This window comes from Protopterus annectens, chromosome 2.part0 (genome assembly GCF_019279795.1).
Source record: "Protopterus annectens isolate FY-2018-M chromosome 2.part0, PAN1.0, whole genome shotgun sequence".
NCBI classification, from domain to species: domain Eukaryota; kingdom Metazoa; phylum Chordata; order Ceratodontiformes; family Protopteridae; genus Protopterus; species Protopterus annectens.
Genome location: NC_056728.1, coordinates 1,637,068,461 through 1,637,096,143, shown reverse-complemented (window position 1 = coordinate 1,637,096,143; position 27,683 = coordinate 1,637,068,461).

Genomic DNA, 27,683 nt, shown 5'->3' with positions numbered 1-27,683 from the left:
TTGGTTTTGCACTAAAAGGTACTTTATTCTTCATTTGGAGACTCTTTTAGACAGATAGTACGCCAGTAAATCAATTGCAAATGCCTTAGGTAACATTCCTTTTCTTAGCTGCATTTCTAAGCATCTAGAACCATGTATTTGTGATTCCAACCATTTCTGTAGCCACCTTGGTTGAAATGGGCATCCTGAGACAATGTAGCAATTGTCTCATGTTTACTGACAACCAATTGCTAGTTAAACAAACTGACACAGTGTGTGAGATGTTATTTGAGGCAAAGCATTCACATGAAGCCACTACAAAGTAACAAGGTTGTCAGTACCACAGAAAACTACACAAAACTTTTCATAAATAGGTCAAATCAAACAAATAGACCTACATATGCTGAAGCACTTAAAATTAACTTACTTAAACCACAAAGGCCTCTTAAATGCAACCTAAGGAATAAGTACCCTCAATGAACTACACAGACTCACAAGCACACAACAGACATTACACTCCATAAAACATACATCTAAGAATCATGCTGATTCAGTTCAAATGCCCAAAACTCCATACAGTCCAACATCCTAGTCATTGGTGAATCCATAGTGAGACAGACCAATCCACCCCTCACCAGGTGGTAAAAGGATAAGTTCATAGTCAGCTGCTCATCAGATGCCAGACTTTTCTCCATCAGGTATGCACTCAAGTTCCTGCACCACAATTATGCACGTGAAACAGTCATTGTGCATGTGGGTGGAAATAACTTGAGATGTGCTTTCTTAGACCATATGAATTTGGACAAAATGGAGTTTTTGGAATATGTGCCTGAGCCAAGTATGAACCTAGCCTTGAGCAGCATTCTAACATGGGTGATGCCACAATACCAACAAAAGACTATTAACTACAACATAGGTTCATAGGTTCATAGGTAGGTACTAGGCTATCTGCCCGAGGGCATTTATAAGACTAGCCAGAGTGTGTCGGCTTTTGCCACCCCATTGATTAATTAACTGAGCCTCTATCAAACAGAGCCAATGAAGTGATCCCAGGGGTGTATTTTCTGTTACCCATCCACTCGTCAAGACTTCTCCTGAAGAGTGTTAGTGAGGAACTCTGCCTAATGTAGTTAGGAGTTTTGTTCCAAAGCATGGGGAGTGTCTGTGACAGGAATCTATCCCTCCAGCATGCTCTATTTATTGTTGTGGCGAGGTTTAGCTCATTAGAGCATGTGGCTTGCAGTGACTTGGATTTCTTTAGGTGGAGCATGTCCATCAATTCTGAGTTGGACATGGCTTTGTAAGTCAGGCAGAGATCACCTCTGAGTAAGCGATATGCCACTGAGTACAGCCGGAGTTTTTTCAGTCAGGCTGCATAAGACATATGTTTGAGGACAGTAATCCTCTTGATGAGGTGCTTTTGTGGTCTTTCAAGCTGTTGAAAGTGTCTTGTGAGGTACATCCAAAATGGGGCATTGTACTCTATGATGGGTCTAATGAGTGACGAGTAGAGGGGCACTGTAACCTCTTTATTTCTAGATGTGAACCCCTTAGTAATTAGATGGGCCACATAGAAGGATTTCTTAACTACTTTGGCAATATGATTGTCAAAGGAGAGATTACTATCTACCTGAGTCCCCAGATCTCTTATTACCTCTTCTGTATTAAGGGGGCTGCCATCTATGTGGTAATTCATGGGTGTTTTGTTTTTTGCAAATGGGATGACTATGCATTTTTTGGCATTTAGCTTGAGGCCATGACTTTGACACCAGGTGTCTGTCTCAGTAAGGCCTTTTTGGAGGATGTCCGTGTCAGCCGGAGAGACAATTATGGCTCCCAGTTTGCAGTCATCGGTGAACTTGGCTAGCCATAGTCCTCCTGTGTTTGCCTGTACTTCTGAGAAATATATGCCGAACAGTAGGAGTCCCAGAACCGAGCCTTGTGGGACACCACTTGTGACTGGTTTAGAGTCAGACCTGGAGCCCGCTATTCTTACTGTGTGAGTTCTGTCTGTAAGCCAGTTGGCAACCCATCTTGTGACATAGGGGTTTATGTTCAGGCTGGTGAGTTTTTCTATAATACCTGAGTGAGGAATGGTGTCGAACATCTTGGCGAGATCAAAGTATGCTGTGTAAACCACCTTTCCCTCATCTATGGCCTTGGTAACTGTCTCAAAGAAGTCATCCAGGTTTAGTAGGCATGATCTTCCCTTAACAAAGCCGAACTGGGTCTGGTCAAGTGTTTGGAGGTTCCCAATGTCTTTGTTAATGTGTTCCATGATGATGCGCTCCATAGCCTTGCAGACCAGGCTAGTCAGGCTTATGGAGCGACAGTTACCAGGGTCAGTTGTGGACCCTCCTTTGTGGAGCAGAATAACCTTTTCTGTGCACCATTCTAAGGGCACATAGCCTGTGGAGAGGCTGAGGTTGAACAGTTTGTTTAGGTGGGGGGTTAATTTGTTCTGTAGTTCGTGCAAGACGCCGCCTGGGACACCATCTGGCCCCATTGATGTTGTGTTTTTGGCTTTTGAAAGGGCTGTTTTCACCTGTGCTTCTGTGATTTCCGGGACACTACACTTTTCCGGTATTGTTGTGGACCCTTTTGAAGGTGAGAGGGAGGTGAAGTTTGCACTGAATCTATCTGCCAGTATGTTGACAATATCAGTAGGTTCAGTATATTTTGTGCTATTTTACACTATCTCAGAGCATATCTGTGAGTTGCCACTTAGATTCTTGACATAGTTAAGAAGGCTTTGTGGTTATCTTTTGAATCCTTGGCTATTTTTCTTTCAAAGTTAGCCTTGGATGATTTTATGAGGGACCTTAGTTTCTTACTGATACTGATCAGGGATGTCTTTCCTTCTTGGGATTTGTTTTTTTTCTGAACTAGTTTCCTCCTTTTGTTGTATGACCTGTTTATGGCAGGGGTCCACCAAACTGGTTTCCTTGTCTTAGGGGAGTGAATCTTGGTTTTGCTAGGGATGGCATGATCCATGCATCCTTGCAGGTGCTCATAGAGTGCAATTGCAAAGGATTCTGCATCTTGGGCAGAGTTATCCTTTAGCGTGGGGGCTGTGAAACATACCACTTCTGCCTTAAGTAAGGTGAAGTTTGCTTTAGAAAAGTTTTTCACTGTGGTTTCCTTGGTTGGGGGTGGTGGTGGGGTGTGGACATCCAGGGTGATTAGTTTATGCTCTGATCTAACCAGTGACGGGATGACCTCTCGTACAGAGCACCTGTCACCCATGTTTGTGATGACCAGGTCCAATATGGTGTGGCCTCCAGTAGGGGAGTTTACCAGCTGATCCAGGGCATTTGAGTTGATAAATTCCAGGAAGCGCTGAGCTTGGGAGTTTGTACTCAAGTAGTTTTCCCAGTTAATGTTAGGGTAATTGAAGTCTCCCAAGATCAGGGTGTTCGGTAGGACCTTCATGTTTTCCAGTGTCTCCAGAAAGGCTGAGTAGTGGTCCTGGGTCATGGAGTGTGATCCGTAGCAGGCCATAATTTGCATTGCAGATTTGCCAGATGTTAGTTGCACATGGATGATCTCAGAGATATCATGCTGCGCCACTAACCTGGAGGTGTGGGTATCCTTGATGAATATGGATACACTCCCTCCTTTTGTGTTTCATTCCATGTTCTGTGGCCAAAATGTGTGGTATGAGTTGTAGCCCAGTAGTGCTGGGGTGCTCTCTGGAGCCTTGAACCAGGTTTCAGTTACTGCACAGATGTTGACATTCTCCATACTTAGGAGTGCTTTGAGCGCATGCATTTTGAGATTTAAACTCCTGATGTTGAGTAGCATAACCCTCATTTTTTTACTTGTGCTGTTTACAGAGGTGGGTTTGAATTTTGAGCCTCATGACTGTCTGTTCCAGTCTTGGGTGGAGAGAGCTTAGCCTCTTGGCTTAGCTTCTAGTGTCACTTAAAGAGGATAGAATATATATCTGCTTGGGAGGAGAAGATGGACACTCCTAGATGCTTTGTCAGGAATGGCCTACTACAAACCCTTGATTAATTATATTAGAATTCTCAGAAACAATACTGAGCACTGTACAGAAATAATAGTAAACGACACCACATATTCAGACCCAAGGAGAAGCTGGACACTCCTAGATGCTTTGTCAGAAATGGCCTACTACAAACTCTTGTTTAATTATATTAGAATTCTCAGAAACAATACCGAACACTGCACAGAAATAATAGTAAAAGACACCACCTACTCAGACCCAAAGAACATACCCATTCTACTAGTGGACTAATTTAGCTCTAATTTCACCCCAATCTCTCTCCTCCTATTTTCTCAGATCACAAATCCACATCTACTCCATCCCAAATTTCTGAAGAACAAGTCCTCAAGGTAAGATAAAAACCATGTCCATACTGTTCCCTCAGGTGTAACATTTTTGTTTCTCTATTTGTATTTAATGACTCCTGATGTAATACTTCATGTAAACACTAATGGAATGTCTAATTATACTATGTTTTGCCTCTTATATATGCAATATTTGCTATACTTACATTAAAACTTTTTGTCAACATTGTTTTATAATGTATTGTCTTTGTAAACTTTGGAGCTTTTCTCCCCAGGCCTCCACTGAAAATGGGTTTCTGACCCAGTGGACTTTCCCGGTAAACAAATGTCAATAAATAAATAAACTATTCAGGGCCAAAAACACTACCTCCTTCAGGCTGGATAAAAACCAGGCTCCCTACTGGTCAGCCTGAAACAGGACTTGTCAGGCCCACTTCAGATGCTGTTCAATATCAGCCTCAAACAGACTTCATGCTTAGACCAGTCCTCTTTGGCATTTACTTTTCAGAGGTCAAAGCAAATGTTAAAGGTTTATAGTCTGTCCAAGTTTACAGATGGCTGTAAACTTGGTGTTATCATAAATTCCCCAGGGGACACCAAGATCCTACAAGAGGGCCTTTCCACAATAAATAGCTTATGTCAAAATCATGGACTGAAAATAAATGACAAGGTCTATATAATAGTATCCTTCAGCAAGCATGACCTCCCTTGTCACTGTCTTATAAACAACATCTCCCTGAAAACTGACCCATAGTCAGGAATCTGGGAACCTATTGTGGCAATGAACTGTCCTTTAATCACCATATATCCAGTATTATAAGAAAGTCATTTTTCATCATACTAAAATACAGTGTCCAGGCCCAGTTCTCTAACCATTCCACTGTACTCCATTGAATATGATGCCCCTTTCAGTGTGTACCTGTCCAAATAGTTGACCACAATGCTTTCCTCAAAATAAATAAATAAATAAATAAATAAAGAGCCTATATCATGACAGCCCTTCACCACAACAGACTGCCAAATGAGGGTATAAATCCGGACATGCAGCCACAGCAGGCTTTGGTATGTGACAGTAATGTCCCTCTTCACAGTACTTCAGAGGCTACTAAGAGTAAGCCTCTGCCTCATATATAGTGTGTCATTTGACATTAGCCTGTCAGTATTGGTGTGAACACCTGCTCAATGGATCCTAGGCTCCTTTGCAATATAAATAAAACATGTTGTAGGATAAGTATGTACCACAGAGAATACCACTTTGGTGAAACTGTTTTCCACTCCACATAAAGTGAAGTACTTCTCTTATTCTATTTAGACATAATTTGGATAACTGGATGGGAAGCCATAAGTAACACCCCGCCCCCAGTTTAACACCCATGCTCCTCATGGATAGGGGCAGCAAATACATTTTGTTACATGTCTGCTCTCTCACCTGTGGGTTATTCATACACAAAATATAATGGTTAAGAAAATACCATCAGGGAGTCTAAGGCTGGGCTTCTTAAGATCCTCGGAGATCAATAGTCTTGTATGTACCTGTGAACCTATGAACCTATTAAAAAAAAAAAAAAAAGAAAAAAAAAAGTAGACCAGCACTAAGGTAAACCATTTGATTGCGAAAAAAGTCCAAAATAACAGGCAAAGCAATTCCAGATAATGGACACACAAAGTCGGTGAAAAACAAGTTTATTATTCCACAAAGCTTTTGGGAAAAAATCCCTTCCTCAGTGTGTATAATCTGATTAAAACCAACAGTTCTTATATACTACTTAAAAAAAATACAACAGCCCAATGCAAGAAAACATCAACTCAATTAAAATGCAATTAAAATTTAAAGTGACTCAGTAAAAAAATCATACAAAACTTATATACATAAGGCAAAACATATAATAAACAGATTACAAAACATTTTGTTTCCTCTTTAATACAAGTTTAATATTTATAGCTGAATTTAAACCTGGTCTTGAGACAGTATTTAGGCAAGCAATCCACTCATATTCATATACATCTATAGTGATACTTCGGTCACCTCTTCTTTTCTTTTTCATTATAATATCAGTAACTCTAAAGTGAAAGGTATACTCCTCACCTACTTCACTAATATGTGTAAAAAGGGAATTAGTAAATACCTTTCTTTCTGACTTATGTTTAATAATCCTGTCTTTAATTTTTTTTTTCTTTTTTAGCATCCTTCCAAACATTAATGACCTTTGTTTTTTTAGATTCATAAGTTAGTACAAGGCTAACTGTTCTTGTGAGCTATTTTAAGCCTAGACAATTATCCCTTGTGAGACTCAAACCCTGCACCTTAAGTTTATAAGGTAAACACCTTAACCATTAGGCTACATGAAGGGGTGCTGCTTGCTTTTGCCTACATAGAAGGCAGGACATTTTGTACAACAAGCCAGGTGAATAATATTCATACTAGTATTGCAGGTAGCATATCCGTTAAATCTAAATTCTGTTCCAGTAACCTGGTGCCTAAAAATATGATCATTTTATGATAGTAATGCTGCCACTAGAAAGCATAATTTATCAGCTCAGAAAATGAAGCTCGTCTTAAATTAGAAAAGAATAATATTATTATTATTAAACAAGCTCATAAGGGGGGCAGTGGTGATTTTAGATAAAGTGACATGACAGGTGTACATATGAAATTTTGAATGATGTATATACATTTTCTGTGATTAATGAGTCAGCTGTATCCGAACTCATTAGTAATGTAAACATGGCAATTTATAAAATGCAACTAAATGGTGACTTAAGCACTGATTTATTTAATTACTTTACTGTTTCTTGCCCTAGAACACCATGTATATATGGGCTACCAAAAATTCATAAAAATCTCACTCACCCCCCAATGAGATCTATTGTCTCTGTGGGTGGGTGGATAACAGAACCTATTTCCCATTATCTACAGTCTATTCTTAGGGTATATCTAGAGCTATATAAAAGATACTGAAGATTTTTTGTTTCATCTATATACTTGGCATGAAAGTTATAAAGGCTGTAAATTTTTGTTTGCTATATTAGATATAAAATATGGTACTTAAGTATTATCGCAACCACATTCTTAACACTGTCCTGAAGCAGAATCGGCATTTTCTATACAGTGCAGTGATGAACCCTGAAACCTAAGTTAAGTAAATATGAAAGATTTGTGACCCATATGCTTCTGTATTGCTAGATTATATGTGAATCATCTCTGTTACATCCGCAGTGCTGGAAAATTGGCCAGTGGTTGACATGTGCTTTCCTATAGTTAAAGCTGCCATTTTACTTTTACATCATAGAACACAGTTGTATTAGGTATGAATATATACACCTATTACTTATTTTATGCATGTCCACAAACTTTTATGTACCGTAATATTTAGGCATACTTGGAAACATGTACGTTCCATTGTACTCTGGAGTCAGTGAAGTTTGCATTACACTACACTACTATAACAGATTCACATATCCAAACAACAAGCTTCCCCCTTTTTATGGTTAACGACCTCATTTAAAGCTGCTCATAGTAGTGCACACATTGTAAGTTACAATATACAGTTTCAGAATTAACGAAGGTCAGGTAATGTGAAGGATGCAAAGAGAAAGCTCAGAAACTGCATTTCTGTTTCTTTGCAACCAACTATCAGAACAAGCCAGTGGATTTTGTTCACATGGCGCTCATCTCGTTTCAGCTCCGAATAACAGAACAGTCAAATCTCGCATTCAGGTTGCCAATCGGTAAGAATTCAAGACATTATGGAAAATGTCTGAGTTTTCCATAATTTCAACTCGTATGACCGATTTGTAATGTGGTTGCGATAATATGTAAGTACCAAAATCTCTTTTCACTGTGCTCCCTATTGATGTTGGCATAAAAGCAATACATATTTTTCTATGCAAGAATACACATTTTGATGACAGGAAAATAGAAATTGTATGTGAATTGCTTGAATTGGAAAAATTATGTATTCATAGGTTCAAAGGTTCATAGGTGTGTACTAGGCTAGATGGCCCTGGAGCCTTTACAAGCCTACCCCATAGGATTACCCTGACATCATGCCAGCCGACCTCAGTTCCCAGTGCCTCTGTCGAGTAGAGCTACTGGAATGATCTCCAGGGTGAATTTACTATTTCCCATCCACTCATCAAAATTTCTCTTGAAGAGGGCCATTGAGGTGCTCTGTTTGACATGTATAGGAAGTCAATTCCATAGCATGAGCAGTCTCCGGGTTATGAACCTGTCCCTCCAGCACGTTTTGTTGATTGTGGTAATGAGGTTGAGGTGTCTGGAGCATGTGATGTGGAGGGATTGGGATTTCTTTACATGTAACATTTCTAACAGAGCTGGGTCAGACATGGCTTTGTAAGTCAAGCAGAGATCACCTCTAAGTAGGCGATATGAGACAGAGAATAGTTGGAGTTTTTTGAGTCTGTCCATATAGGACAAGTGTTTAAGGCCTAGAATCATCTTTGTGAGGTACTTTTGTGGCCTCTCAAGTTGTTTCAGGTGTCTAGTAATGTACATGCCAAATGGGGCATTGTACTTGATTGGCCTAACGAGAGAAGAGTAGAGGGAGACTATGACCTCTTTCTTCCTGGATGCAAAACCCTTAGTAATGAGATGTGCCACATAGAAGGACTTTCTGCCCACAGTGGCAATGTGGTGGTCAAAAGATAGGTTGCTATCAACTTGTGTTCCCAGATCTCTTATAACACCTTCTGTGTTCAGTGAGCTACCATCAATGTGGTAATTCATGGGAACTCATTTTTTCCCAAAGGGGATGATGACACAGTTTTTGTCCTTGAGCTTAAGGCCATGGTTCTGACACCAGTCATTGGTCTCAGTGAGGCCTTTCTGTAGGATGCCAACATCACTTGGGTAGTTAATAATGGCTCCCAACTTGCAATCATCTGTGAACTTTGTCAGCCAGAGTCCCTTTGTGTTGGTCTGGACTTCTGAGAAGTAGATACAAAACAGGAGAGGACCCAGTAGCTATCCCTGTGGGACTTAACTCATGACTGGTTGGCTGTCTAACTTGGAGTCAACTACTTTCACACTGTGGGTTTTATCTGCGAGCCAGTTTGCAACCCACCTAGTGATGTAGGGGTTGATGCCTAGCTTAGTGAGTTTTTCTATGATTCCTGAGTGGGGAATGGTATTAAAGGCCTTGGCCAGATCAAGGTAGGCTGTATGAACTACCTTGCCTTCATTCACAGCTGTGGTGACTGACTCAAAGAAGTTGACCAAGTTGGACAGGCATGATCTACTCTTCACAAAACCAAGCTGTGTTTGGAGATTCCCTATATCTTTGTTTATTAGGTCCATGATGATGTGTTCCATAGCTTTGCATATCAGACTTGTCAGGCTAATGGGATGATAGTTCCCAGGGTCTGTAGTTGCTCTTCCTTTGTAGAGAGGGATGACTGTAGCAGTGTGCCATTTGGTAGGGACAAAACCTGAGGTGAGGCTGTGATTGAATAGGGTGCACAAGTGAGGTGCCAATTCACTCTGTAGTTCATGTAGAACACAGCCAGGGATATTGTCACATCCCATAGAAGCTGTATTCTTGGCCTTAGACAGTGCTGTTTTAACCTGTGCAGCAGTAATACTTGGTGCCTGCCAATCTACTGGTATTGTGATTGGTCATTTTGGGGGGAGGGGTAAAGTTGGCACTAAATCTGTTGGCCATTATATTGGCAATATCTGTTGGCTCCGTATAGGAGGTACCATTGTGCAGTAGCTCAAAGCAAATCTGGGTATTGCCATGGAGATTCTTTGCATAAATATAGAAGGCCTTGTGATTGTCTTTACCATCTGCTGCAATTCTGTTTTCATAGCTAGGTTTAGAGGATTTGATGAGGGATATTAACTTTTTGTTGAGGCTGATAAGGGAGTTTTTTCCAGTCTTGGGACTTCATCTTATTCCGCATCAGTTTCCTCCTTCTGTTGTAGAGTTTGTTTATGGCAGGGAACCACCAGATTGGCTTCCTTTATTTGGAGGAGAGTGTCTTAGTTCTTTTGAGTATGGCAAGATCCAGGCATTTGTGTAGGTGTTCGTACAGAGCATTGGTGTATGATTCGGCTGTCATGCAACTATTCTCCATTTGCATGGGAGCCATGAAGTTAGCCACCTCTGTTTTTAGGAAAAGTTTTTCATGGTGGTTATCTTTGTGAGGGGGGGGGTGGATGTGGATTTCCAAGGTGATTAGTTTGTGGTTGGATCTAACCAGGGAGGAGTTGACTATTGGTATAGAGCAACGGTTGCCCATGTTAGTAATGACCAGGTCAAGGATGTTGCTACCTCTAGTGGGGGTAAGAACAAGCTGGTCCAGGGCATTGGAATTAATTAATTCCAGGAAATGTTGGCCAAGTGTATTGGCACATGAGTAGTTTTCCTAGTTAATGGATGGGTATTTTATGTTGCACAGTATGAGGACTCTAATGTTCTCCAGGGTGCATAGGTACGTGGAGTGTGAGTCTTGGGATATGCTTGGGGACCTATAACAGGCTACGACCTGAATTGCTGTCTTACCCAATGTTAGCTGAAGTATCTCTAATGCATTATGTTGTACTACCAGTCTGGAGATGTGTGCATCCTTTATGAATATGGAAACACCAACACTTTTGGAGCTTTGGTCTAAGTTTTGGGGCCGAAAGGTGTGGAATGAGTTATAGCCTGGTAGTGCAGGGGTGCTTTCTGCTACTTTGAACCAGGTCTCTGTTACAGCACAAATATCGATATTCTCCATTTTAATGAGCACTTCGAGTAAGTGCATTTTGAGGTTTAGACTTCTAGCAATAAGAAGCATGACCCTCAGATTGCATTTGTTTTTAGCTGTTGTGGTGGAAATTTGATCATGTTTTATGAATCACTATACCTCCAAAAGACAGGGGACCACCAGTAGCAAACACATATGCTAACCTTACTGTAGGAGAGTGGGAAAATAATTATGTGTATCAGTGCCCTGATGTTTTTAGAGGGAAAGTGTTGTTTTTTTCAACACTTTGTTGATGACATATTTCTGTTATGGGATGGAACAAGTATGGAGCTAGAGATGTTTGTTGAGTATCTGAATCAAACTATGGGATATTTAATATTTTTATTAAATTATTCTACTGATAGTATAAACTACTTGGGTGTAAAGTTAGAGAAAGTGGGTGACAGTATCACTATTATGGTATACAAAAAAAGATGGACAGCCAAATAGATACGTCCATAATAACAGCATGCATGTACCTCATGTATTTAAAAGTATAGTCAAAGGCCAAATGTTAAGTGCTTGTCGCCTTAACGCTGATAGTATACAGTGTCATAATCAAATAGATGACATGATTGATGTCTTTGCTGTGCAAGGTTATGATAGAGTGCTATTGCAGCAGATGAAAAGGGAAGTTTTAAATATGAGAGAGATGAAGCTTCATCGTACGTTTCAGTACAATGTAAGGACAGGATTGGTCATCCTAGCTGTAAAAGGAAGAATACGCATGTGAGATATGTCACTACCTATAATAGAAAGCCCTATGGTGTACGCAAATTATACAAAGAAATTGGGACATGTTAATGACTATGCCTGACATTAAAAATATGGAAGGTGATAAACCACTTTTGCATACTATAATTGCTCAAATTTGAAACAATGTCTATGCTATAAAGATTTAACAAATTCCTTTGATAAACAAGAAAGTAGTAGAAAAACACTTTCCCTTGTTCAAATTGTACATGTTCTAAGGACATAGAGAGTGATCATATTTTTAGGCACCCGGTTACTGGAAAATAATTTAGATTTAATGGATATGCTACTTGCAGTGCTATGAATATTATCTGGCTTGTTGTACAAAATGTCCCACCTTCTATGTAGACAAAAGCAATAGGAAATTTAAATACAGAATTATTGAACATAAGTCAGAAATAAGGAGACAGGTAGATACTAATGCCCTTTTTAGACATATTAGTGAAGTAGGTGAGGAGTATACCTTTCACCTTAGAGTTATTGATATTATAATGAAAAAGAAAAGTAGGGGTGACCTAAATAATGCTTTAGATGTCTATGAATATGAGTGGATTACTTGCCTAAATGCTAACTCAAGACCAGGTTTAAATTCATATATAAGTATTAAACCTGTATTAAAGAGGAAACAACATTTTTTGTAATGTGTTTATTATATGTTTTCTCTTATGTATATAGGTTTCTATGATTTTTTTACTGAGTCACTTTAAATTTTATTTGCATTTTAATTAATTGAGTGGATGTTTTTTTTCATTGGGCTGTTGTATTTTTTTAAGTAGTATACAAGAACCGTTGGTTTTAATAAGGTTATAGACACTGAGGAAGGGAGATTTCCCAAAAGCTTTGTGGAATAATAAACTTGTTTTTCACCAATTTTGTGTGTTCATTATCTGGAATTGCTTTGTCTGTTGTTTTTAACCTATACACCTATCCCATTTAATCAGTCATCACCTCCCAACTTGTATTACCAGTCCCTATAATGCTGAAAAACTGTGCACTGCATGGGTAGACTATGGCACGTATTCCACGCAGCGTGGCTCAGACTCTTAGTGCAGCATGTCAGTTCACTCATAATACCTTTTTCGCATATCTGCATGCATGTGTACTTACTCATGATAGCATTTACAGTGATTGTGCATGACCATACACTCTCGTAAGTCTGGATAAGCACTCATGCATGCCTTAAAATACAGAATTTTAATGCACTTCTGTCAATGGGGAGAGTGGAAGGTCTGACATGAACCGGCAGTATGTGTGTTCATATTTAAGGGACACTTGGTAAGGACAACATGATCACTAGGCATGCTGGCATCACCGACATGATGCTCTGTATTACTATTACACAGCAATGCCAGCTGTGGCTGCATGTCTGTATGTCTATCATCATCTGGCAGTCTGTTGTGGTGAAGGGGTGTCATGATAAGATCATGACCGTATGTGATCTGTACACATTGGGAAATACTCTCGATAGTCTGCCTGTAGAAGGTTTGAAGATAGACTGAGACAGGTTTGCCTTCCTCAGTTTCTGTAGGAAGTGCTGACATTGTTGTGCCTTCTTCACTGTGTGGCTAATATGAGTTGACCAGGATAGGTCATCTGAGATGTGCACCGCCAGGAACTTGGTGTTTTTTACTTTTTCCACTGCCGCTCCCTTAGTTTCCAGATGTTTATGTATCTCCTGAGTCCTCCTGAAGTCCACTATTAATGCTTTGGTCTTTCTTACATTTAAGGCCAGATTGTTGCTGTAACACTAGCCTATTAGATGCTCCACTTCATCCCTGTAGGCTGTTTCCTCATCATTTCTGACAAGACCTACGACAGTGGTATCATCCGCAAACTCGATTATTTTGTTGGATTCATGCTTGGTCATGCAGTTATGCATCAAAATGGTGACATATGGCATTGTACTGCCCAGAGTTTTTTTATTCTCCTTTGTTTGCTAGCTATGCTTAGTATTCAGAGCTACACTAATCATTGTATGCAAATATATATATATATATATATATATATATATATATATATATATGTTTGTGTGTGTGTATGTCATACCTCTCAACTTCCTAGAGAAAGAAATCTGGAAAAAGCCACAGCCAATGGGAGGACAAAGGCCCACACATTTTAAATGTTGCTCTTACAAACTTAAAAAGTTGATAGAATAACAGTGTTTGCATTATCATGGCTTTTCTGAAGGATATGAAGTCTGAAACTCAAATGTCAGCCATTATTTGCTGACTTCCGTCATCAGTGATTTACCAGTGATTTGCCAGAAACCACAATTTTATGAAAAACAGACCAAAAATCTGAGGCAAAAAGGTGGTCATTCTGCAAAAATATGGACATTTCAGAGGTATTGTGTGTGTGTGTGTGTGTGTGTGTGTGTGTGTGTGTGTGTGTGTGTGTGTGTGTGTGTGTGTATGTGTGTGTGTGTGTGAGTGTGTGTATGTGTGTGTGTGTGTGTGTGTTTAGTTATACATGGACAGAGAGATACAGACAGACAGAGAGAATGTCTGGGTTGTATAAAACATAGGTTTATTAAGTAATCCACATAATAAAACAATGCTTTTGATTCCTTTCCACCCGATAATCACTTCATGAAACAAGCTGTCGTTTAGAAGTCCAAGGATGTAGGCCTCTGTCAGTCACTGATTCCACACTAGATTCTTTCAGGTATACTGCCCAAGTTAGTCCCAGCTAGGCTGTTGCACTCCACACCTGCAGGGATTTTTAGGTAAGCTTCTTTTCATTCAGCACATTCTATCTTGCTATTGAAGATGTCATGTTTTGTACAGCACCAATTGTCCACTGTGTGGACTTCTCATTCCTTATTTACACTTAAATGTACAAATATCTTTAAACCTCAACATGTAAAACATACACCGCCTAGTAAAAAAACCCCCAAAACACAAACAAAAAAACCCAGGCATTTTGATTCATAACAATAGTTTGTACGACCTGAACAACCCAACAGCATTTATGTTGGCTAGGTCATGTCTGAGTGTCACATTATATTGGGAGGGGTGAATAATGTTGTATTGCTATGAGCCTGCATTCTTAGCCATTGCAATAGGGCATGATCAGTTACCAAACCAAGGTACCTAACTAATACATTTTTTTCAGAGAAAAACTGTCCACTTTGTAACAAAACACTCTTTCTGTGGCAAAATGTCTACATTCCCCATTGTTTCCCTTTCTGCCGATATGGAGCTCCTCACCTTGAATAATTTGGGATAACACTGTCGGTAAACTGTTACAGTCTGAGAAACTGAACACTCGTATTAGTGAATGGTTTTTCATACTCTTAGTAACAGCAAATGCTGATATGAGTGAACACTGTTTTTAATGGTGTTTTCACCACCAGTATTTTGTACAGGATCATGGTGCAGTGGGGTAAGGGAATTTAGCCTTACACCGCTGTTGTGTGATGTCAGAGTCAGTATATATAATTAGCAGGTGGTGTGGGGAATGCAGATGGGCTTGCCACTTGTTTTTGATTATTTGAGATATGATCTCAAATTATTGTTCTTTTGATGATTGGCATTTCAAATGTTTGGTGTTTGATAATATACTTCGCTAAAAACACCTGCAATGGATCAGTATATAGGGTAAACTAACTACTAAAATCAGAAGTCACTAACAGAAATTCAGAACCTAGGACTAGTTGCCTCAGAAGACCATTGAACCTTGATGCAAGGTTTCCCTCATGTGAGGTCACTGAATAGGCAGATAGTTGTTACAAAATTAAAACAAATAGATTAGGAAGGTATATTCATCTGTCTCTTAGTGAAGGGTACATGACAGTTGTGTATGGTGTTTGTTTTTCTGTTTGTGGTCTTGCCACCTCTATTCATTTAAAGTATGCTAAGTACTTGGTTTCCGTTAAATCCAATGTCATTATTTTAGCATTTACAGTCAAGCTTGCTCATCTTATATTCTATAGCATAGCTTGCATTTTTGGTAAGTGAGACTTCTGGCCCTATGAATAAATTGCCATCTCATCCATCTATGCTACACTATTTCAAGAGTAAGACTTCAGTATTTTATTTGTCAGCCTCTGAAATGATACTCCAAGGGCCCCATGAAGGATACATGGTAAAACTATGAACTGAATTAGACCAGAAAGGCATAAGGAGGATGTTTTTCATCAATGAGGGTGGGGATACGTGGTATCTGCAGTATCCCTTCATTATATCTAGCATTGTCAAGCATCCAGGCTTCCCTAGTTTCTCTATCAACTTATCAGTTCTGGGCATGGCACACTTATCAAACTTTGAAATACTGTTCATTTTCCTATGTTCATTATAAAATGTAATAGCTCCTTCAGGTTTGGAACTAGCACTTTTGGGCTGCAGTGCTCACTCACTGACCCTTCATTTACTGCTAACCAGAGCATCTTTTGAACTTCTTCACTTACAAACTGTTCTTCTCACTGCTGCTCTACAAGGCCTCACTCTAACATTCATTTTAGATGTTGTTAATTCCTCTCTGTTTAGTTTTCACAGGCAATTCTGGAAACATGATTTACTTACTTTTGTTTAAGGTACGATATTTCAATTTAATGTTTTTTATGAATGATAAATTCCAAGAAACATAAATCAAAAACACACACACAAGAAAAAAAAAAGTATTTTTTGCAAGGGAGGCTTGATAGCCACACCCCTCTAAATTATATATACCAACTTTAGGTTGTATCACAGTGCAGAATAGGGCAAAACTCCTGCAAAAGTGTACAGTCAGCTCTCACATCTCTTTACACTACAATAAAATGGACCACTAAATTACATTTTTAGAAAAACAGAACAACCATGAGACAGGTGTTGCTGAAGTATAGATATGCCCTGAAAACACTCCCCTTATTTCTTATGAAAAATTGTTTAACTTCTTACTTTTGTATTCTTGACAAGAATTCCTCTAACTGTACTTCAGGTATATATTCTCTAGTTTCTCCAGTATAAATTTCACTTTGCAAGTTAACCACAACATTTTCCATACCTTTCTATAGTTTAGCGCATTAATGTAATATACCTGCTTTCTCATTTTCATTCCTGGTTGTCTGACCTTGGAGTACCATGCATTTATTATTTTATTCATGAAAAAATGTTGTTTTCTACTTACCCAGACATGTTTTTTCATAAAGGTGTTACCACTAATACCCGATTTCCTGTGTTAAAATTAGTAGCTAAGTCAGTTTTTATTATAAACTATTGCATCACCTAGGCCCATAACTAGCTTTAATCTGTCATCAGAATAGTAGTCTTTATACTTTTTAAATAGTATCTTTTCTTCTTCTCAAGATTCCTGGGCAATTTCAAGGAGTTCTCTTAGATATCCGCAGCATATGATTTCAAACTGGGGTAATCCCATTTAAATGGCACCTTTTATAGCCATCAGTAAGTAGTCCCACTTCTTCCCACAGATGTCAATAGCTTTCTTTACTATGGACTTCAGCATTTTCTCTACTAATCCATTCAGTCTGTGAATGGTATCCTGATGTCTACAAGTGTTTGACTACAAAGCTTTGAGAAAACCCATACAATACTCTTAACATAAAGGGAATGTGATGGCCACTCAGTATTTCTTTAGGGATACCACTTTGAAAAATAAGAGTGCCAATCCTCTGGACATTGCCTTAACAATTACTTTGCATAAAAAGACAGCTTTTGAAAATTTTATAGCACATTTTTTATAACTACTATGCACTGATACCCATTGCTAGATTTTAATACTGACCTCCACAATGTCCACAGCAATATATTCATATGGCACATCTATAACAGACATTGGGATCAAGAGGTTTATACCCAAATGTTTAACAGCTTTCTGGCATTCTGGCCAGGAAACACACTTTCATTAAGCCTATGCCTAGCCAGTAAAATTTGGCTACTGCCCTTGTCTTTGTTTTGTTCATTCACAGATGACCTCTTAATATGTGAACTTGGGCTAGCGTCTTTATAAGTATCCTGTAAGGTTAAGGTATAAGCAGATGATTTAGGCACATCTCAACCGCTCAACGGAAGAAATCAGGACAAAGTCAAAAATATGGGGGGGGGGGGTCAAAGGCCAAAATATAGGGACAGATTTTTCATAGTGCTCCTATCAACTTAGAAAGTTGCTAGAATGACAGATTTTACATAATTATATATTAAATGAAGAATATGAAATCAGAAAGTCAAATGCCTGTCATTATTTAGCATTATGTAATGGTGTCAGTCCTCAATGATTTGCCAGAAAGCCACAAATTTTATGAGGAACAGACCAAAAATAAGAGGCAAAATTCTGGACAGTCTGCAGAAATCTGGAAAATTGATAGGTATGTATATAGAATTTACTTTCTGTTTTTACTTACTCTGTAGAATATCACCTTTTAATTCAAATGAGGAAATAAAAAGTAATGGGAATATTTTATTCAATATTTTTTCCTTCAACCTTTGTTATCTTACTTGAAGTACTTTCCCAATTTGTTTTTTTAAAGTTTACAGGGATTACCTGCAAGCCCACTAACCAAGATTGATGTTCTTCAGTAACATGCCTTGAGGTGGAAGATTTAACTTCCTTCCCTAAAATGACTGGCACTACAGCTTCTTTTATATTTTCCCCACAAAGAGTAGTTCTAGAGAAAAATCATGGTCTGTTTCACTTTCTCTGCTATTTGCAAGGTTTCTGAGTTTTCTTTTTCAAAAACATTTTCCCTCTGTATCATTGTGCGTGTGCACTACAGTAACCACAAGAAAGTTCTATCTTCTTTTGTAGATTGTATACTGAATCCCTTCTCCTGGTATTGATTCTGGATTTCTCTCTCTCTGAGTGTCACTGCCCCCCCCCCCATTCTTATACTGAATTTGAGTATTAAGCAGGTAATCTACCCATTTGTTCTTGTCTATGGATTTTCCCTCCTCCCACATTTTCTGTAATGCCCTCCCCTGGCAAAGGTAATCCTGCATCAAGAGTCATGTAGAGCTTGAACTTTCCTTCCCCCAATAAATTCAGTACATAGTTTAGTTGTAATACGATACAACATTTACCTATTACAGATCTTTCTTGCCATAGGAACAACTTAATTGGTAGAAGGCATCAGTTTTTACATTTCTACTACTATCATTCTCTTCTGCATTATTAGCACAGAGTGTGACCCCACTCCTCATGTTTGAAACAAATTAAGACATTCCTTGCTGTTGTTTGCTTCATAGATAATAGTATACTGCATACTGAAATTTTAGACATAGATACAGATAAGTTTTATACATTATGTCTTTTAACTAGTAAACATTCCATTAATTTTACTAGTTTATCAGAGTTCTTGGGATTTCAATGCGATATCCATTTTATATTACTAGACAGTGCTGTTGTTAATCTCTCTACTATTAACATTTCTAACATTTTCACTATTGCTGGTTCAAGCCATAGTTTTAAATTATGTTTCAGATAATTCATCTGTGATCTTACCAAACTATCAGCAATAAAGTTACAGCTACAGACTTTTACTGTTTGTACTTCACAGATTATTCTAGCCCTAGTCAAAAGTTCTGTTTTACATTTATCATAGCCCACTTAATTAGTTCTTTTTATGCCCATTCTCTTTAGCTTTTTAGTCTAGTCTGCTCAGTCCCAGCTCTCTTTGGTATCATACCATTGAAAACCTGTCAGATTAGGATTGCACTATATCCTCCTTGGTTAGTTTCTTCATGGAAGACATATTCCAGAGGCTACCAGCTACAGGAAACAGTGCAAGCAATTGTTGATGCAGTTGAAATAATCAGAGTCTGATTTTACTCATTGAGCATTTTCAATAACTCTTACGAAACTGGAATTGTCATGAAAAAGAAGCAAAAAAGATCCATTAGGCATTGATCAATGTTGTCTTTGGGAGGGGAAGCATACATTTGACAACATTAATAGAACAGTGATGATCCAGAAAGAAGCAGAATGTAAGAAAATATCATATGTTGTTGATGGGTCTTGATGCAGAGAAAGCATTCGACAGAGTAAGCTTGGATTTTATGAATGGGCCAGTGAAAGCATTTGCATTCCCCTTATACAATAATAATGTTAATTAGGAGGACAATGAGAAATTAGAGGCAAAAATTAAACTGAGAGGATTCTTCCCTGTTAAATTGTATCTGAACAGAGAAACCAGGTATGAATGTTCACTTTCCCCTTTGTTATTTGTGTTATATTTAGAGCCAATGGCAAAGAAAATAAGGGACTCAGACATTTAAGGACATAATTGGTATTCTAATCAAGAAAAGTTGGATTTTTGCAGACAATATTATGTTGTACCTGATAAAAACCAAAAAAAGGACATTTCAGTGTTGTAGAATGTTCTGAGATGGTTTCAAGTCTTTTTGGGATATAAAACGAATGAAGTCAAAGCAAAAGCCATAGTTATACACTATGCACCCATGATTTCAGTACAACTTATTTAGAATTTTAATCTTTCACTTGTTTTTCTTTTTCGCAGCTCATCAGGGCAGCCAGTCGAAATGGAACTCACCGCACATGTATTTCCGGAATGGAGCTCACCGCACATGTATTTGGTTCAAATGTCAAGGAGTTTATTTAGAAGGTCTTGTTGCAACCGAGGGTTGGTGAGTAAGCTGAAGTGTGTGTGTGTGTGAAAATGCCCCAGGTGGGATGTACTGGTGATTACTCATGGTGGTGTGGTAGGGAATACCTCAGGCTTGAACCCTGTACCTTGTATGCAGGTGTTAAAGACCTGAATTTGTTTTGCCTCATATTTGATCTGATCTATTCCTCATATCTGTGGTGTTTAAATATTGCAATGCTTGAAATTTGATGGTGCAGTGGTAGCAATGTAGCATTGATGCCTCACAGCTGTAGGTTCTTGGGTTTGTTAGCTAGGGGGGGTGCTGCTTTTATGAGGGAGGGTCTATCTTCTCCCTGTGTTTGTGTGGGTTTGCTTTTGTGTCCTCCCATGTTACAAAGACATGTCTGCATTATTTTTCCTGGGCCTCTGCTGAGAATTGTTTTTTTGTTCCAAGTCAGACTGTCCTGATTAACAAATTGACAGGCATTTAAATTTCAGACTTCAGGTTTCTGAATGTTTACTTCCTTACATATTTGATGGTGCAGTGGCAGTATTGTTGCCTCACAGCTATAGGTTTTCTGGTTTGATTCTTGGCTGGGGTGCCTTCTGTGTGGAGTCTGCATCTTATCCCTGTGTTTGTGTGGATTTGCTCTGGTGTCCTGCTATTTTACAAAGACATGTGTCTACAGTATTTCTCCCTGGGCCTCTGCTGAAAATTATTTTTGTTTCGTCAGAGTCGTCAGAGAAAAATTGACAGGCATTTGAATTTCAGACTTCATATTCTTCAGAAAATACATAGTAAAACAACTTTTTATTCTAGCAATAAATATATAGTAGCACAACCTTTTTTATAGCAATTTTTTTAAGTTTATGACTATTTGAAATTTGTCCTTATTTTTGGGACTGTAATACCATGTTATTGGCTTTGTCCAGGTTTTTTGTGCTAAGGTTGACAGCTATGGCAAGAACTGAATTCACTGAATATGTTTGAGGGCTGTATTCCCTCATTACTCAGGTGTTTTGTGCTAAGAGGTTGACAGCTATGGTGAGAACTGAATTCATTAAATGATAGCCATTTAAGTTTCAGTCTTCCTCTCTTTCACAAAGCAGGTGATTTGGCATAGTGGTATGTTCTGACTATTTTGCACAGGGACCTTGGCAGTAAAATGTATGATGGTAACACAGCATTTTATTCTAGCAGCTTTCCAAGATTATACAAGCAATGTTTAATGTGTTCCTGTTTTTGGTTGAGATGTAGTTGAGTATTTTACAAGGAGCTGAGAGTTTAGTGCTGATTATGCTAAGTCGGCTCACATTGCAAGTAGCACAACATGTTGTGGTTGAATGCTGCTGTACTGAAAGTTAAGACACTAACTATGAGCCTGTTATCAGTTTGCCATCCATTTCCTATTGCAATATTACTAGCTTATTTTGAATGTAATTTAGGCAATTTATTCCTCAGGGGCATCAGACATTTTATTTTTCGGTGAAGCCATGAAATATAAAGGTGATTGCTAGCAGCAACCTCTTCATTAGTTAGATTTATTTAACGTGGAATTATTTAGATGACTTTTTTTACTACTTCAGAGATTGTGCATATTATTTACTGATAATGGTGGACTGTAGAAGTTTGAGTAGACTTTTATGATGGAAATGTTCTGAATTGGGCAGTTTTGTTTAATTGTTTACTGGAAAAATGTTCAAAGCAATAAGAAGGTGTATCAAAGAGCACATGTATGTTTCATATGCAAGGGGCCTATGATTTAAAAGCAGCCCAGAATTAATTTTTATCTGCCACGGGTAAAATGTATTTTCTTTGAATGTGGGTTTTAATGTTGTTTCAATGAATGTGAGTTTCAAGGGCAGAGAAGTTTTAATGCCAAGTTTGTTTAGCAGATGTCTTAGTGTTTGTGCTGTAAAATGCAAAATAAAACTTTCAAATGAAGTTCAAATCATCATAGAAGTAAATCAGTATGCACATTAGTGTTTATGGTAAATGGAGTGAAATAGCAAAGTAATATATCATTGGAATGGCTGCACCATGGTTTTGTGAGGGGAAGGGCGGCAAACTTAGACAGCCCCAGCTGAACTATACCTCCCAACTGTCCAGATTTTCAAAGAATGAATAGTTTTTTGCTTCTTATTTTTGGTTTGGTCCTCAAAATTTGTGGTTTTCTGGCAAATGATTTAGGAATTAAGTCACTAAATAATGACACACTAGTTTCAGACTTTATAACCTTCAGAAAAATGCATGCTAAAATGAGACCTGTTCTATCAACTGTCCCAGTTTATACAAGAGCAATTTTTAGTACTGTTTATATGTTCCCTCAATATATTTGGCCTTGTCCAGATGTATTGCATTAACAGGTTGAGAGGTACATGCAAATAAATTGCTTTATAGAATTAGGCATAGCCAAACCTCAACTGTCCCTGATTTTGGCTCAAAATGTTGCTCTTCCCCTAATGATCCCTCCACAAAATAGCAATTCTGGAAGAAAACATGGAGGGTTTACTTTACTTTTATAAATAACTGTAATGATCAGAGTTATACATTACTTTTATTTCAGAAATGCATGTAGATTCTCTAATTTTGTCAGCTGCTCTAAGTTAACTGTGCTCATATTAAAATGGTATCCCTCCTTTGACAGGTTCCCAGCTGTATTGCCTGGCAATTTTATATTTTTGCATCACATTTTTGGTCCAAAATTGTTAAAGACTGAAGTTAGAAAATATTGCAGACATTTCAGTTTCAGATTTCATACCTTTCAGAAAATTCCTGATGCAAGACCTACTACTATTCTATTATCTTTCTAAGTTTATAAGAGCAATATTTAAAAAATGTCCTTATTTTTGGGCCTTTGCCTCACTTTTTTTATTAGTTTTTTGCTGTAAGAGGTTGAGAGATGTGTGTGTGTGTGTGTGTGTGTGTGTGTGTGGTGGTAGCATACCTCTCCAGAATGTCCAGATTTTTGCCCCATATTTTTGTCTGTTCCTCATAAATTTTGTGATTTTCTAGAAAATCATTGAAGGCTGAAGTTGCTAAATAATGACAGACATTTGAGCTTCAGACTTCATGTCCTTTAGAAAAATTCATACTAGCACAAATCCTGTTATTCTAGCAACTTTCTAAGTTCACGAGAACATTATTTAATATCTGTCCCTGTTTATTTTAGGCTTTGTCCATATTTCTTGCACTAAGAGGTAGGTAGGGGTGTGTGTGAATGAAACATCCTAGTTAGTGGTAGCAGGTGGTTAGTAATTTACTCAAGCTCAAAACCTGTACCTTAGTTACAGAAAACAAAAGCATAAAGTCTCTACCCCAACTACCATGCTGCATTTTTCAAAGAACTGACATTTCAGGTTAATTTTCAATTCAAGGAACCGAGTTTGAGTGAATTTCTATTATATTACTGAAGAGGCATTACAGCGAATGCCTCTTCATCGAATGGCCATAGCTTGGCTGGGGAGGGGGGTAGCAGTTTGAGAGCTGTCAGTACAAATTTAAAAATCCTAGCTACACCCATGTATGTACCCACACATGAATTAGTTTAACAATACTCATATTTACAGGGACATGATAAAATGAAATATTTAGGAGTATGGGTTAAAAAGTATTCTGTTATGGCAGCTAAGGATATATGAGAAAAGACTAAACAACTGATAATGCAAAACCTGAGAAACTGGAAGCTCTTGTTTATGGATATGGATACAAGATACAAGCAGTAAAATGGTTTTAGTCCCTTTAGTTATATAATACATGGTTAGACATACTTTTATCAGCCAGAGGAGAAGTTGTAGACAGTAATTTATAAAGAGTTGAAGAATTTTATCTGGGAGAGTAAGAGAGTCAGGGTTAAGTTGATCCTTCTAACAGAATAAGTCAGTTTAGGATTACCTGATTTAAAGGGAAGTTTTACAGCTATGCAGTTAAGGCTAATAAACAGAAAACTATAATTCAAAGTAGAAAGGGGTGATAATGAAGCAGGGGAGTAATTCACGAAATAAGGAGAAAGTGGGATTTTGGATGCAAATCTTTAAGGAGAATAACAACAGCCATAACACAATATTATATATTTAAAGCAGCAGAAAGTATTCTAAGAACTAAGCCAACATGAGAACTGAGAAAGAAGATTCCACCAATTGGGATGAGTGCAATTAGGGGTACAGAGAATAGGTAAAAGGCGGCTAGAATTTACTGGAGAGAACTGGCAAAGGGAGCAAGGTATTGGGAGCAAATGACTGGACAGAAAAAGGTAATAGACTGGGAAGAGGCTAAGAAGACACTTGAACTGTAGGTTAGAGACTGTCTTCCATATCAGGGATTGATATCAGAAAATAGACAAAGAGAAAGGAAAACAGAGATAAACTAGGAAATAAATATTTCTTCAGAAACATGAACATTCAAAAACATTTTTGAAAAGTTTTAATCTATGGATATTTCCCACATATAACAATGTGCTTTCTCTGCCTCACTCCATATTTATCTATTTTTTTTTTACTTTGCTTTTATTTGCTTGGTTTGTTGGATTAAGTCAAAAAACCCTTTTCAGCAACACTCTCCAAAATGAATGGCTCTGGTTTGTTGCCTTAAGCAAATGATTACTGTTTTCTTCTGTGTGTCTCAGCTTCTGTGAAGACCCAAAATATATATGCTTGTTACTTTATCCTTCTCATATGTCTGGACCACATGGGTTCTTGGCTAAGCAAGAAAAATTATTTGTTCACTTAATTACGTTAGTTGCTGAAAAGGTAATCATGAGATCATGGAAAACTGAAGCACAGACCCCCCTCCGCCTTACATACAGGATGCCTGGAGTTTGCTGGTGGACATTCAAATCATGGAGAGGAGCAATGAGACTACTGGTGTCAGAAATAAAATGGCTAAAAAGTGATTAAGGAGGTTACATGATTACCCTGGAAGTAGGATGGTTCTATGTGACTTCAGCTAGTTTGCTCATTAAACACAGGAAAATAGATAGCCATCCAGGTTACTTATTAACATGGTAGTTTGATATTAATGTTTGTGTCTTTTGGCTTTTCCTGGTTAGGGGTCACCACAGCGGAACTCCTGTCCACTAATGATTGGCAGTAGATTTTTATGTGCAGAGTTGCCAGCCTTGATGCACAACCTTCAACGAAGGTACTCCCATTCACGCATGTCTACACACAGAAGACGCTCTAGCTGAGAATCGAACAGGACAACATCTTACTGTGAGGCAACAATGCTACCACAGCTTCACCACCGCAGTCATGCACCATTTAGATATTGCTTATATATAGCTGTGATGTTAACTATGTGTTGTATTAGAAGTAATTCATAATGTAAATAGTTGTTTTGTAATGTTCTTTTTTGTTTTATTTTGTTTCATTATATGTGTATCTGTGTTACCTGGACAAAAAGTGTTACAATAAAATGGTTTGGAAAAATACATTATCTATCATGTTGTCATGCTATAGAGACATTTTTAAAATATTAATCAATATTATAATTTTCATATCTGATATATAAGCAGCCTGTCATTTATCTGATGGTGTGGTAAATACAGTTCATGTGTCAAGGTCGATTTGTCCTGATGTCAACTACAGACTGATGTGTCGTCTATAGATTGATACCACATCAGTCCTGTTTTCATACACACACACACACACACACACACACACACACACACACACACACACACACACACACACACACACACACACACAAATAAATACAATATAAGCTGTTGTCTGACATAAATAAACTCTTACATCTCTGCATCTCTTTGAGATAGAGATCATGTATTAGCTGCATATGTATCTACAATGATTTCAGCTTTCTGGTGATATCTGACATGGTCACTGTAGTACACAACAGTCATTAATAATGCAAATTTTCTAATATACCATAAGGTATAAATACAAAAATATTGTTATAGTTTTACTTCTGTTCGTGTAAAGCACATCTGTGAAAATTAGCTCTGTAAATAAAACTAATCAAACATTATGACTAAAAATATGAAAAACATGACAATTCTCATAGCTACTGCAATACAACAATATTGCTTTCTTCAGTTATGTATAACCCAAAGTCAATGATGCTGTGCAGACAGTTTTAAACTGCCTTGAACTCTTATCCGGTGCCTAGCACTGGTACCTTCTAAACATGTCAGCAAATTACTATATTTTGAAAATGATTATTGGAAAGTATGACAATGTATGACATCTTCACTGCTGTGACAGATGAGATGTGTGTGTGTGTGTGTGTGTGTGTGTGTGTGTGTGTGTGTGTGTGTGTGTGTGTGTGTGTGTGTTGAACTGCAAATGGTCAAGACCATAAGATCAAAGTTTTGAAACTTCAATAAAAATATATATATTTTTAAGTTTTTTTGGGAGGAGGAGAAAGGGCCACCTAGCCACACACCACCCCTCCCCTGTTAAATAAATATACTAAATCCAAGATTGTACTACAGTGACCATTCTTGATCTTATGGTCTCAACCATTTGCAGTTCAAAGTGTGTGTATTTGTGTTTTAGGGATAGGCTAATGGTTAGGTAAGGAGATAGATTTAGTGTATATCTATCTGTGTTGTTTTTTAGGTTAGTAAGTGTTAGGTAAGGGGTAGATTTAGCATTGTGTGTTGTGTGTGTGTGTGTGTGTGTGTGTGTGTGTGTGTGTGTGTGTGTGTGTGTGTGTGTGTGTCTGTGTGTGTTTGGAGGACAAGACAAACAAATGGCAGACTGTCATAAAAAGAAATAGCAGGAGAAAGATGGTCATGAGATCAATTTTCCTACCATGATGGACATAATAAGGAAGAAGGGACAGAAGAAGACAGCAAAATGACTCATAAGTATTGAACAGCAAATGCCTTTATTTCAATGATGAGAAAAAAAATCATCAGTATTTTTTTTTTTTATTTTTTAAATGTTTAGTAACTGAATACATTTCGCACTTAATAATGACATGAGTAAATGCTGACAAGTATTAGTTGAGGTTTGGATCTGTTTTCATTTCAGAATTATTTTATGTCCTTCTTAACATGAGCCTGTTACTATATTCACTACTTCTAGTAAAGTTGGTTTAGACATTGATTTCAGGCTTTACTATGTCTAGACAAATCCCCTTTCTATCATATATTAAAGTACAGAGAATCACTAAAGTCTACCAACTCATTACACTCCCAAAAAACATGTTCTTGACCACCGCTTTTTTCCTCGTCACACCTCCAACATTTGCTATCCACCTGAGGAAAAATTCTTTGGAGTCTACTTGGGGTATAAAAATACCTATGTAAACACTTTCAAGCAAAGATCCTAAATCTTCTAGACTTTGTTGCATATTTGGGAGATATAAACATATCCCCCATTG